Below are 14,504 nucleotides of genomic sequence, written 5' to 3' on the forward strand. Positions count from 1 at the left end.
AATTCACAGAGATGGGATGGGGAGTAGTAAACTTTTAACAGACAGTATCAAGATTCAATGAACTTGCTGGAAACCAGCAAAACCTCAATTTAACAAATGTGAAGCAATACATTTAGGTGGGAAAAAAAATCAAAACATGAATATAGATAAAGTGAACCAAATTGGGCAGTACCATATATGAAAAGGATATAGATCTCTTGGTAGATCATACTACACGTGAGTCAATGATAAGATGAAGCTCCAAAAAGTGAATATCAACCTATGTTGTACCAACAGAAGCATTATGCTAAAATAGATGAGTTCTTGTTCTTTTCTATTCTACATTGGTTACATATCTAGAATATTATGTCTAATTCTGGGCATCATATTGTAGAAAGGATGTTGACAAAGTGGCTTATGTTCATAGGAGAGCAATTAAGATTATAAGTGTCTGGAAAGAAAAGCTTCTGAAAAACAGTTGGAAGCATGGGCTAAATTAGTTAGCCTTCAGAGACATAATATCTGGCAGCTTGTGAGAAGCTGGCATGTAACACTTAAGACATAATTGTACCAAAAGATGAGAAGAAATAGAATTAAAGTGCAAAGGAATATATTTCATCTGGACATTAAAAGATAAAATGGCACAAACCTTTGAATAATGGAACAAGTATCCTTGATAAGCATTGGACTCTCCATCATTGGAGAAATTGACACAAAAGAAGTGATGAAATGTATTCTATATCCTTATAAAATTCATAGCTTAGGAAGCCAACTTGACTTCTGTAGAAATACACTGCTATATCAAAATCTGTATATTTCAAGCAGTACAGCTATTGCTAAAGTTTAACACATTTGCAAGACTCTGAATTGGGGAAAGAAGCCATAGGCAAGAGATTCTGGAAATAGCGCAAATAAGAGCAACAAAGATTATTAGAGGGCTGGAGGCTAAAACATGAAGAAGGTTTGCAGAATTGGGCATGTCTAATTTGGGAATATGTAGTCTAGTGAAAAAGAAGGACTAGTGGTAACATGACAGCAGGGTTCCAATATTTCAGGGGCTACTACAAAGAAGGGGGGGTTCAACCTATTTTCCAAAGCACTAGGAGGCAGGACAAGAAGTAATGGATGGAAACTAATCAAGCAAAGAGGCAACCTAGAACTAGGGAGAAATTTTCTGACAGTGAGAACAATAAACCAGTGGAATGGCTTGTCTTCAGAAATTGTGGGTGCTCCATTACTGGAGGCTTTTTATAAGAGTTTGGACAGCCATTTGTCTGAATTGGTATAGGCTTTCCTACTTGAGCAGGGGGTTGGACTGGAAGATCTCCAAGGTCCCCTCCAACACTTATTCTATTATTCTAATTTGTGACTGTAAATATCATTCCCCTACACTGAATGATGGAGATGTCCCAGTGCTGTCCTCAGGAAAGAATGACAACTGATAAGTCCAGTGGTAAATAAGACTAATGTTAAAGTTGGGTTGATTCAGTAATCCATAAGTCTGATGAGGTAGACACACGTCACAATACCATTCTCCTCCTCCTCCTCCTTCTCCTCCTCCTCCTCCTCCTCCTCCCCTTTTCCTCCTCCTTCTCCTTGATTTAATTAAATATAAGGCAATGGTAGGTAAATGGCTGGACATATGTATATGTGAAATGTGTATTTTAAATATTTACATATTTAAATACTGCACTTAAAATATATTTTGAAATAACCCATACTATATTTGTGCTTTAAGAATATTTTCATTTATCCTCGCTGAAAAATATGTTCCTAAGTAATGAGTTGTATGTCATCTATTTATATATTGTAAATCTTGCAAAAGTCTGTAATATCCACTCTGCAGGCCAATCAGGCAGATGACTAGCAGACGGCAACCATGAACACCAATTAGCAGTCAGAAAATATGATGAAAGCTATTTAATTTCACAACATATAGACAGTCTTAAGCATAGTTTCAACTGGGAAACTATGAGCATCCTAGACCAAGCTAAATGCAATAACTGGCGAGGCAGTTCTTGAAAGTTTGACATTCAGACAAATCAGCCATCAGTAGACACATAGAGATAAACCATATTTACACACCATTCAAAAAAGACAAATATTTTTTAAAAAACAAACAAACCCAAAAAAGACCAGAACACATCTGCTAGAGCAGGGGTCCCCAAGCCCCATTCCATGGCCCAGTGCTGGGCTGCAGTCCCTTTGGAGCCAGGCTGCAGAAGTGATGGACGTGTGTGTGTGTGTGAAACTGCATTTGTGAAAGCAGTGCTCATGTGCGTGCAAAACAATCCCACAATTTGGTTAATGTATATAAATAGGTATGTTACCCTATTTAGCTAAATCTTAAAATCAAAGGGACAGTTTCAAACCAAACTGTAACTTTATTAAACAACATGGCTTCTGAATGAAGCAATCCACTCAAATGGAGGTTAGTTTTTAATGTTCCAGGAATTGTAAAAGCACACCAAAATTTTAAGAAATCACAGAATTGTTTCCATTTTCTGTGTCAGGACAGAAGAAATAGGGGAGGAAAGGACTATAAAGTGGACAAAAGCTACTTTATAATCACAGGGAAATAGATAATTTTTCCATGATCCTACATTCTGCACGTTCTTTTTTCCACAATAAATAAGGTTATATTAAAAAGGATGGTAAATGCCTCAGAGTAACTTAATGGCTTGTTGCAAATGGCTATAGGAAAACAATGACAGAGCTAAAGTGAACTTTCTCAGAACATTTATTTAAATAATTGTCTTTTTTTTAAAATAAATGGCCTTTAACTTTGTCCAGAAAACAAACATATTTGCCCATCCACACGAATAACATTTCTCACTAAACAGCTAAATGGAGAATTAATTAATCCTTCTTTTTACAATTTTGAAAGACATTTTTTTCATCTTATGTTTTAAAAATCACCACATCTCTATGAAACTTAGTAGGATTCTTCCTTATAAGAGGGCCAAGACAAGCTTGCCAAAAAATCACCCAATTTGATTCATATGAGCAAGATTACAGATACATTGCTACCTAAAACAACAACAGAATTTAAGCAATCTAATTCCAACCCCGCCCCCCTGCACTTCTTTTCTCCAAAATCAGACAGTAATAATCCTCTCAGAATTATTTATCATTCCTTCAAATTTCATCTCACTCAGTTGCAAAATAAATTGAGGCATACTTGTGTTTTTTTCCCATCAATGGGAAACACAACTCTTCCTTTGCTTTGAGCAAGTGGAGTATTGATTTGCCACGTGAGCAAAGTCATTTTATTTCCATTTCATTTTTGGTGGGATTGGGTTAAATTATTCAGATGAACAGTTTGTCTTGAGACAATCCAGTTTTGCTGATGGAAGAATGTGCTGTTTATTCATTTCTGATTTCTGCCAGGCCAGGAACCAATGTATTTTTTTTCTCTCCAAAAAAATCAGATTGGGCTTATTTTTCAAATGTGCATGAATGTCTGTATGTGTAAATTTGAGAGACAGAGGAGATCAGGTATCAGGTCATTATTCTTTATCTTTGAATGTTAGATGCTACCTGACTTTGACATCAGGGTTGACTAATGCATCTGGCTGACAGTTTTCATCCTGAGACTGAAACAGTCTTTTTTATTTATATTTATTTAGGTGACACCCAACTCCCACACAATTCATTTCTAATCTTCTGCTCCCCATTCTCTCATACTGTATTTTTTTTTCCCTATATCTTACCTGGTGTAGAGTTCTCAAGAACTTACACATTCTCATCTTGGCTATTTGACTGAGCTTTGACTTCTCAATGTCTCACAGAGTCATCCAGAATTGACTCTGCTTTTTTATTTTTGTCTTTTGGGACAGGGGTGCGTTGGAAGTTTTTGGCGTAACTTCCTTAGGTCTTTCTGCAGGCTTCTGTTTCTTGTTTAGCAGCCAAACTAAATAAGGACTGGAATGCAAGGCATGATGTGTGTGGTTAAGGCACAAATTTTGGTCATATCCTGAAGGGGAATGTAACAAGGAAGAAAAAGAAATATAAGGCTCCTAAATACTTTGAACTTTCATCCTTCTGCATATCTCTGCAGCACTGTCCTAGAATTATATGCAGTATTATTTTTGATCTATTCGAAGGTTGGAACTTTCCACAGATAAACTCCTGTTTGACAGAATGTAGACACCGCAGCAGATTTGAAGGCATGTGGAGGAGAAAAAAGGAAGAATGTTAAGCAAATCCATGTGTTAGGCAAAGCAAGATGGAGGCCCACAACAGAACGTTGTCTGTGTAAACTACTTTTTATCTCACTCTGTTATGCTTATGGTTCAAAAGGTCTATCTGCCATCCTGACACTGCTTTTCACCATACAGGGGTGTTCTTTTATTTAGTCTGGAAATAAGCCAAATATCTTGGATAGAAATTAGCAAAAAAAAAAAAATCCATTTCCATCATCCTTAATCCTGCAACTACGCTGGGCACCTATTTCCCGTTAACTTCTTTATGCTAAGGATTTTTTTCATCTGCGTTGAAAAATGATACCATCATAACTGAATTGGGACCATACTGGCAAATATTATGTATCAATTTATCAGGGGAAATGGTTCCCTCAACTTAAACCCAGGGTTGTAGAAAAGCAAAAACTGGTGATGCTTTAATTCCAAAACACAAACAAGGAACTACACACCAATCTCTGCACTGAAATCCATGTTAATTATTTCATTTTGGGCAATTAGCAAATCATAAACCTGTGTTGTTTTATTATTAGTAACAAAAGAAATCATTCACAGTTGTAATTCTGCATTGATATGCCCAAACCTGTATTATCTCCAGATATTTGTTTACATCTATAAGAACTCTTCTCACATTCTTATTATCTGAGATGGGACCTCTCATACCAGAAGAATGTTTGCCTTGGATATTTCTTATTATTGTATTCACTACCAAAGTTCTGTACCAGTTGTCCTTGTCTTATGACCTATTACTTAGCAACTGTTTGAAGTTACTACTGATCCCCCCCAAAATCTGCTTTTAAAGTCCCCATATCACCTCCTTTATGGTCACATGACTGCATTTGGGGTGCTTGGAAACTGGCCCACATTTATAACCATTTTTGCAGCACTCAGCATTTTACAACTTTTTTTGCTGGAAATAACTATTTACTTATGGTTTCAGGCAAAAACTACTCCATAGCAGAGCCTCTTCAATGACAAAGGTGAAAAAGGTTGTAAACCTGGGTCCAGTCATATCATGATCACCTTATGATCACCTAGGACTTTAACATCCAGACTCAAGTATTGATGCAGATCCAGGAATACCTATAAATAAATACAAATATTCATTTTTTTCAGTAATTGCCATCAAAATGTAGAACTCAATGATGAGAAGGATTGTTATGGGTGCTGAACATTTGTTTGCAGTATATGAGTTATTCTCTCTAGAACTCTTCAAAAAAATGTATGGACACATAAAGACCCTTCTCCTTCATCAAGGCACAAAACAAACAGTTCACACACAATAAAACAACAACAACATTATTATTATTATTATTATTATTATTATTATTATTATTATTATTATTATTATTATTATTATTATTATTATTATTATTATTATTATTATTATTATTATTATTATTATTATTATTATTCAGAATGTAGAGGCAAGCCAGGGGTTGTTGGCAGTGAAGGAATCCAGCAGAGATATACAACTGTTCTCATTTGGAAACCAGGCACCTCTTCCTCAGGAAGAACAAAGCCCTCTAACTAAAGAAATAAAAGAATTGAAACAAAGAATAACTGAGCATCTAGAACAGCATAAAAACAACAGAATAAGGCTGCCTGCATTGAAGCTTGTTCCAAAGAAACAGCTAGCACAAGCATTAAAGATGCAAATACTGCAATATCAAGTATAGGCACCAATTCACTGCAAGAAACGAACCAACTAATGTACAGCAAAGCTGCAGTTATAACTGAATACCTGGGATGCAAAATCAACAAAGAAGAAAAACAAACAAACAGTGCACCACAAAAATGGAAGGTTAGACTAGAAAATAAGATCAGCAAGTTAAGATCACATGCAAGCAAGCTAGAACAGATGAAAGAAAAGAAGCAGAAGAACAAGAAGACCAAAGAATACCTAATCAAGAAATACCACTTAGCAACAAGGAAGGTCAAGGAAGCACTGGAAATAATAAACCAGCAAATAACTGCTATAGCCAGGAAAATCAGTAGATACGAAGTAGATGCAAATTATAGGCAGAACCTCCAATTTCAATCTAATCAGAAATGTTTCTACCAATCCATCAAGGGAGAAACTGCAATGAATCAGTCAGCACCTGACAAGGAAGAAACAGTGCAGTTCTGGAAGCAGTTATGGGATAACCCAAAGAAACCCAACCAGGATGCGGCTTGGTTAAAAGAGGTGGATGCAAATAAAATGGAGGTTGAAATGAAAGAACTAGTAATAACAACAAAAATGGTAGAAAAAAGAGCAAGGATTATCAAAAATTGGTCAGCACCAGGTGAAGATGAACTACATGGGTTTTGGTTGAAACATCTAACTGTTATATACCCACTCATTGCCAAGCAGTTCAATAATATACTACAAGGAGGAGAAATTGAAAAGTGGCTAACAACTGGGAAAACCTGCCTAATAATGAAAAATCCAGCAAATGGGGCAACACAGGCAACTACAGGCCAATTACCTGCTTTCCAACAACTTTCAAATTGCTAACTGGTGTGGTAGCTGATGCAGTACAACAGCATCTAGTTGAAAACAATCTCTTTCCACCCGAACAGAAAGGAAACCACACCAATAGCAAAGGAACAAAAGATCAACTCCTAATTGACAAAATGATCTTGGAAAACTGCAAGAAAAGGAAGACCAACCTGAATGTGGCATTCATTGTGTTAAATCGCAAGCCACAAGGAAGACGAAATGGCCAGGGAGGTAGATGTAGAAGATCTTTATTCAGCTAGGTAGATTTTAGCTTGACACAAGGGTTTACCTGGCATGCTTTATACCTGCCCAGGTGAATGCCAGCCAATGGATTCAAACCTGGGCTTACCGCCACTGCAGGTAACCAATCTCTTTAAACCCCGGCTTCCCGCTGGTACGGTTATAGCCCGGAGCTGTCAAACCTGTTTGAACCAGGCTTTCCCACCACTCATGGTTATAGCCTGGAGCTGTCCACCTCCGCGCCTCCTGCTGTTCTGCTGTCTCGTGTATGTTAGCTGCATACACTACACCCCTTCCCCCATAAGTGAGGATGCTACTCATTTTTTATTCCCTTTTTCCCCTTGTAACTATGTACATTTATTTACACATTTTTTGATCCCATCCCCTGCCTTCCCTCTCAAGACCGCACATAGTCTGAGAGGTAAGCTGGGGCCTTGTGTGTCCTGTTGGACCACCTCAGGCTCGCCCCTTCAGTTGGATTGGTGCTGGGGCTTGAGTCCGTTCTGTTGTCATCAGTTGTTTTATACTGGTTTGGTGGAAACTTATATGCCGGTGTTGGTGATGCAATTCCATGGAAGTTTATGGATCTGTCCTCGCCGGGCCTAGTGAGTTGTGGAGTTATTGGTGTTGTTGGGTCAGCTGTTACCCTGACTCCACTGTCCTGTCCCTGCTCAGTACCTTGTCTTTGGGTGTCTCTGCTGCAATGTCCCTGGCACTGAGGGGACATTCTGGCAGATCCTGAATGGCCAATATTTGAGCTGCAGGTGCTGGTTCTGGTTCTGTGTCCTTTAAGGGCAGCCTGCTGAGGCCGTCAGCATGGCCCATCTCTTTGCCGGGCTTATGCACTAATTTGCATGAGTATGCTGATAGGAATATGGACCAACGCAGTATTCTGGGTGACAGAATCTGTGGCGTACAAACCAAGCAATGGTTTGTGGTCTGTAAAAATGGTGAATTCCCTTCCATATAGATAATCGTGGAATTTCTTAACTCCAGCGACTACTGCCAGAGCCTCCTTGTCTATTTGTGCATAGTTTCTTTCAGCTGCTGACAGGGTCCTGGAATAATATGCAATGGGTGTGTGAGTTCCATCCTTTTCTAGGTGGCTCAGCACAGCCCCTACCCCATAGGGGGATGCATCGCACACAATGCAGACAGGTTTGGTCTCCACATAATGAGTGGTTGTGGCATCGCTTGCCAATAGGTCTTTCAGTGCTTTGAACACAATTTGTGTCTGAGACCAAATCCAGGGTGTTTGTCTATCTAATAGTCTATGTAGGGGCTCTGTAATTGATGCCTTATGGGGCAAGAAAGCATGATAGAAATTGAGCAGTCCCAGGAAAGCCTGTAATTCTGCCTTACCTTTGGGAGGTGGAGCTTCCTTAATTGCCTTCACCTTGGATGCCACTGGGTGGACCCCCTTAGCATCAATTCTGAACCCCAGAAATTCAGTTTCAGTCACCCCAATTCTGCATTTGTCCCATTTTAGTTTTAACCCAGCAGCCCTGAACCTGCCTAGGACAGCCTGCAGCCGTTCTGCCAGAACGCCCTCAGAGTCTCCTGCAATGAGGACATCGTCAAAATATGGGCAAACCCCTGGTATACCCTTAAGAGTTCGCTCCATCACCTCCTGGAAAATCCCAGGAGCTACACTAACGCCGAATTGTAGCCGGTCTACCTGGAACGCCCCCTTGTGGGTAACAATGGTTTGCGCCTCTGCGGTCTCTGGGTTGACTGGTAGCTGTTGATAAGCCTGAGCCAGATCCAATTTTGCGCATATGGACCCACCTTGCAGGGAGGCGAGGATGCTGCTCATTGAGGGTACCAGGTATGAGTACGCACTTAAAGCTTTATTGATCGTCCCCTTGTAGTCAGTGCAGATCCTCACTTCCCCATTCACCTTGAGTGGCGTGACAATGGGAGTTTCCCACTTGGCTCTGCAAATTCTTCACAGACTGAGTCTAATTTGCGACTGCCCTGGGTCTGGTGTATTCCGACAATACAGATGCCCAGTGCCTTGAACCACCCTAGCCCCACGAGGCTGGTGCATTGTCCCTCTACTACTAGGACATCCAAAAAAAACCAGAACCCCTTGTACTGCACCTCCACCATGGCCTCCCCCTGGACATTTATTGGTGTATTCTGAAAGTCAGTGAGGGTTAGTCTGGATGCCCTCAAGGGAGCCTGCTGGCTGCTCTGCTTGCAAACTGCTTTAAACGTTTTGCTGGAGATCACAGATACGTCTGAGCTGGAGTCCAGTTTCATCCTACATGGAACTCCTTGCAACCTCACCACCAGCTTTATTTTGGGGGTGATGGATTGCTGTCCCTCCATTTGGCAAAAGGCCGCCTTCCCCTCGGTGTGACTGATGGAAAGTGCTCGGTGCGGTCCCCCAGTACCTGTTGCTGCCTGGAACTCCACCTCCATCTCGTGTAGGTTGTCCCAGTTCCTACTTCGGCAAACGGACGGGATGTGTCCAGTCTTGCCGCACGCCCGGCTCTTTGCTGACTTGAATTGGCAGGTAGACTGGGGGTGATTGCCTCCACAGCTCAAACACTGGGTAGACCGGGAACTGTTGGCTCCGCATCCGTAACACCGGGTAGACTGGGGATTGCTGGTTCCGCATCTGGAGTGCTGGGTAGACTGGGGCTGGTTGGTTCTGCAGCTGGAGTACTGAGTAGACCAGGGGCTGCCGGCTCTGCACCTGCATTCTGGGCATCTTTGTTCCGTCATTGTCGGTCGCAGCCCCCTCGTGGTGCCTTGCTTGGCAGTAGCTGGCAATGTTCCATGGGGGATCACATCGACTTCCATCACTGATCACTCGTCCCTGCTGCAACTGCTCACCTGGTGTAGAGCTCCGCTGGTGCTGCTGCTGTGAGTCTCCTTCTGCTCCAGCCCCTCTGCAGTGTCCCAGGCTAGGAACTCCTCTTGGACATCCCGCAGTGTTAGTTTTGCCTTGGCAAACAACTTCTGCTGCAGCTTCTTGTCTCGCAGCCCGCAAACGATGCGGTCTCTCAGCCTTACTTTGAGATTTTTGAAGTTGCACTGGCGGGCTGCCTGCCGAAGTGCAGCTATGTATTTTTTAGCTGATTTGCCCGGCTACTGGTCCCTCTTTTCAAACTTGTACCGCCATGCGATCTCGGACATGTCAGGACAGAAATGCTGATTTAGGATGATCAGCAGGTCTTTATTGGAAACAGACTCAATGTCCTCCGGTGCACACAACTCCACTGCAAGTTGGTAAGTGTCCCTACCACAGCTACATAGTAGCGTTGCTGCTTTCTGGCTGTCCTCCTTGACCTTGTTTGCCCTTAGGTCGAGCTCCAGCTGCCCCACGAATGCCTTCCAACCTTCCGGCTGCTCGCTGTTGAATAGGGGAAGCTGGCCGAGCTGTGCCATGGTGGGTTGACCGGGGTTGTCCTGCTCTGATGCCAATGAACTTCACGGGTTGACCGGGTTGTCCTCCTCCTCCGCCGATGTGGGTTGACAGGGGTGTCCTGCTCCGATGCCGACCTGCTCCGCTGCTGATGTGGGTTGACCAGGGTTGTCCTGCTCTGACGCCGATGAACTTCATGGTGCACACAGCCGATTGTGGATTCCTTCTGATGCCTATTGCCTCTCAGAGCAGGATCCCACCTTCATCGCCACTGTTAAATCACAAGCCACAAAGAAGACAAAATGGCCAGGGAGGTAGATGTAGCAGATCTTTATTCAGCTAGGTGGATTTCAGCTTGACACAAGGGTTTACCTGGCATGCTTTATACCTGCCCAGGTGAATGCCAGTCAATGGATTCAAACCTGGGCTTCCTGCCACTGCAGGTAACCAATCTCTTTAAACTCCGGCTTCCCGCAGGTACGGTTATAGCCCGGAGCTGTCAAACCTGTTTGAATCAGGCTTTCCCGCCACTCGCAGTTATAGTCTGCAGCTGTCCAGCTCCACGCCTCCTGCTGTTCTGCTGGCTCATGTATGTTAGCTGCATACACTACACATTGCCTACAAAAAGGCATTTGATTTTCTGCCACATGACTGGATAATCAAGTGCCTAGAAACAAAAGGAGTCAGTAGAAACATCAGAAAATTTGTGCAAAGATCGATGGCACAATGGAAGACACGGTTGCAGGTCAATGGTGAAAGACTGGGAGAGGTTAGTATCAAGAGAGGAATATTTCAAGGAGTTTCATTATCACCACTGCTATTTTTTATTGCAGTTTCCTCTGTCAACAATACTGAATAAGTCAGGACATGGCTATCAAACATCAAAACTATCTGCCACACTTTCCCACCTCCTTTAAATGGATGATCTGAAGTTGTACAGAAGAACATCATCTGAAATAGAATCGCTGCTGAACACTGTATGTATATATAGCCAAGATATTGCAATGGAGTTTGGCTTGGACAAATGTGCCACACTTACTCTCAAACAAGGAAAAATAGTGAAAACTGAAGGAATCAAGATACCCCACGAAAATAACATTAAAAGTCTGGATAAGGAAGATTACTACAAATACTTGGGCATCCTTCAAGCTGACAACATTAAGCACACTGAAGTCAAGAAAAAGATTAGAGGAGAATACAACAAGAGAGTGAAGAAGATCTTAAAGTTCAAACTCAAGTTCAAACTCAAGGTGGATGTGGAATGCTGCAAGTACATCAGATGGTTGAAGAAGAAGAAAAAAGGAAAAAAATGGCTTTGGAAGAATATCTGAAGGACAATGATGAAGAAGCACTGAAATTAGTATATCAGGAAGGCTTACTGACTACTGGAGAGACCAAACTGGCCTACAAGAAAGACCAAATGAAGAACAGAATAGAGGCATGGAAAGACAAAGCACTACAGGGCCAGTACATTAAAAAAAAAAAACTGGGAAAGCAGATAATAAGATCTGGCAATGGCTAAGAGCAGGAAAGTTGAAGAAAGAGACAGAGGGACTAATTCTGGCTGCACAAGACCAAGCCTTAAGGACAAATCCATACAAAGTCAAAATTGAGAAGACAGCAAGAGACAGTAAGCGCCGCCTATGCAAAGAAGCTGAAGAAACAGTGGACCACCTGGCAATCTGCTGCAAGAAGATCACACCGACTGACTACAAGCAGCAGTATGATAAAGTAGCAACAATGGTTCATTGGAAGATCTGCAAGGAATATCATTTGACTGTAAGCAAGAACTGGTGGGATCATAAAATAGAGAAAGTCATAAAAAATGATAAAGTTAAACTGCTCTGGGACTTCAGAATTCAAACAGACAAGCACCTGCAACATAACACCCTGGACTTAACAAGTGTCGATAAGAAAGACAAAAAAGTCTGGATAGTGGACATGGCAGTGCCTGGAGACAATGGAATAGCTGAAAAAGAACTGGAGAAGATAACAAAACACAGAGACCTACAAATAGAAATGGAAAGATTGTGGCAAAGGCAAGCATGGGTAGTACCAATAGTAATAGGCGCTTTAGGTGCAATCCCAAAACAACTGAACACCATTGGCATTGACAAAGTCGCCATTAGTCAATTGCAAAAGGTGGCCTTACTAGGAACTGCTTCCATCCTGTGATGATATCTATAATACCGTCAAACATCCACATCTGCCTATCCCAGGTCCTTGGTAAGGACTCGATAGGTAGACAAAAATGCCAAATCCATCCCTTCCGGTGGCGGCGCGGTGCCAAAGACAGCCTCCCCTGGCTGCCCGCGGCTCAGCTGTTTGTTTTTTCGCCCGAAACAGCGCCGATCAGCTGTTCGGGCAAAATTGAAGCCCCCTCCTCGGGAGAAGAGGAGGGGGTGAGGCCCCAGGTAGGGGTAGAGTTCTCCGAGGCCGCCTGAGCTTGGAGCTTGGGCGGCTGAAGGATTGAACTCCCCCGAAGCCTGGGTTGCTCCCAGCTGGCCGTCGTCTCTGCTCCGAACTTCCTGGAGCAGAGCCAGGCGTCTGCGAACCATCCCTGCCTGAAGAAAGGACTATGATTTAAAGGAGCAGGCAGAGCGGTACAAGAGGAAAAGGTGAAGAGGACTATTTTACTGTACTCTCTAACTTGTTGGACTTTTTAAACTTTAATTGAAAGTGCGTCATAATTGAGGATTAAAAGATGGCGGCTAAACCTCCCTCTAAAACTCTTCGGAGTGGAGGATCCTCGCCGGTGCAACAATCATCACTACAGGCATTGCACCCTCCTGAAGTGCTGACATCGAAGGATTTGCGAGATGCCTTGGATAAACATGCCCAGGTACTTTTGGAATCAATTAATCAATCAATTGCTGATAAATTTGCACAGATGGAGGAGAAATTGGAGAAATTTGAGGAAAGAATGGAAGAGAGGATGGAACAGAAGTACAGCGTGATGAAGGTAGACATTTTGACTTCAGTGCATAAAGTGGCGGAATGTGTGGAAGATTTAGATGAAAAAGTGGATGATTTGGCTCAAAGGAATGCTATACTAGAAGTAAAAGCACGGGAGAATGAAGATTTAAGAGACAAAATGGAAAGAGAATTAAGTCTTGCTCAATATTACCAGATGCAGTTTGCTGTCAGAATTAGAGGCTTAAAAGAGAATGTTAAAGAAGATTTAAAGCAGCTGATCTCTGAGGCTCTTGAAGGGGTATTGAACCAGCCAGCATCTGAAATAAGAGCAGCTATGGATAAAGTGTTTCGGGTGAATTCATGGATTGCCAGACAGAGAAATTTGCCTAGAGATGTGGTGGTTTATTTTGCAAAAAGAGAAATTAGAGATCAAGTTATACAAGCTGCCTATGATGCTAAGGTTGTGATTGCTGAACAAGAAGTCTTGGTTTTAAAAGAAATTCCTCCAAGGATTTTAAGGGGAAGAAAGGACTATACATTTCTTGTGCAAGAGCTCAAGCAAAGAGATATAAGGTTCAGATGGGAGATTCCAGAGGGGCTGATGGTGATGTATGAAGGTAAAAGGTATAGGCTGATTACTGTGAAACAAGCACGTGATTTCTACAATAATGTCTTAAAAGCAACCCCATTAACGCTCCTGGAAGCTGGAAAGGGATCTGGAGAAGAAGAACAACAAGAGGAAGAAACAGAGGAAAATGGTGCTGGAGGAGATCAAGCTACAATCTCTTTGGATGATCCTAGAGAGCAAAGAGTGACGCGTGCTGCTTTAAAACGAGCAAAGAAAATAAAAGAACAAGATCAGCAAAAGTCTTCAGATTCTTCACAACGCATTCATAGCCAAGCTGTGGGAGGAGCACGGCCTAAAATAACCAGTCCTATCAAAGCTGTGGTCCAAGAGCTTTTCGGGGATATACATGGCAACTAAATTTTTAACCTGGAATGTTAATGGACTAAACTCACCGCAGAAGAGGAAGAAAGTTTTTCAATATTTAAAACAATTTAAGATAGATGTTATATGCCTGCAAGAAATGCATATTAGAGTTTTGGATCAAAAGTATTTATTGAACTCGAGGCTGGGTACGCAATTTGTTGCTTCTGCAGAGAATAAGAAAAATGGAGTGGTTGTTTATGTTAAAAGTGCCTTAACAGCGGACCTAATTGAAGCAGATAAGCATGGAAGATATGTTATGATCGAGCTGTTGTTTGAAGGTAAAAAGACGCTTTTAGTTGGACTATATGCTCCAAA

Source organism: Vipera ursinii (genome assembly GCF_947247035.1).
Source record: "Vipera ursinii genome assembly, chromosome: Z".
NCBI lineage: Eukaryota > Metazoa > Chordata > Lepidosauria > Squamata > Viperidae > Vipera > Vipera ursinii.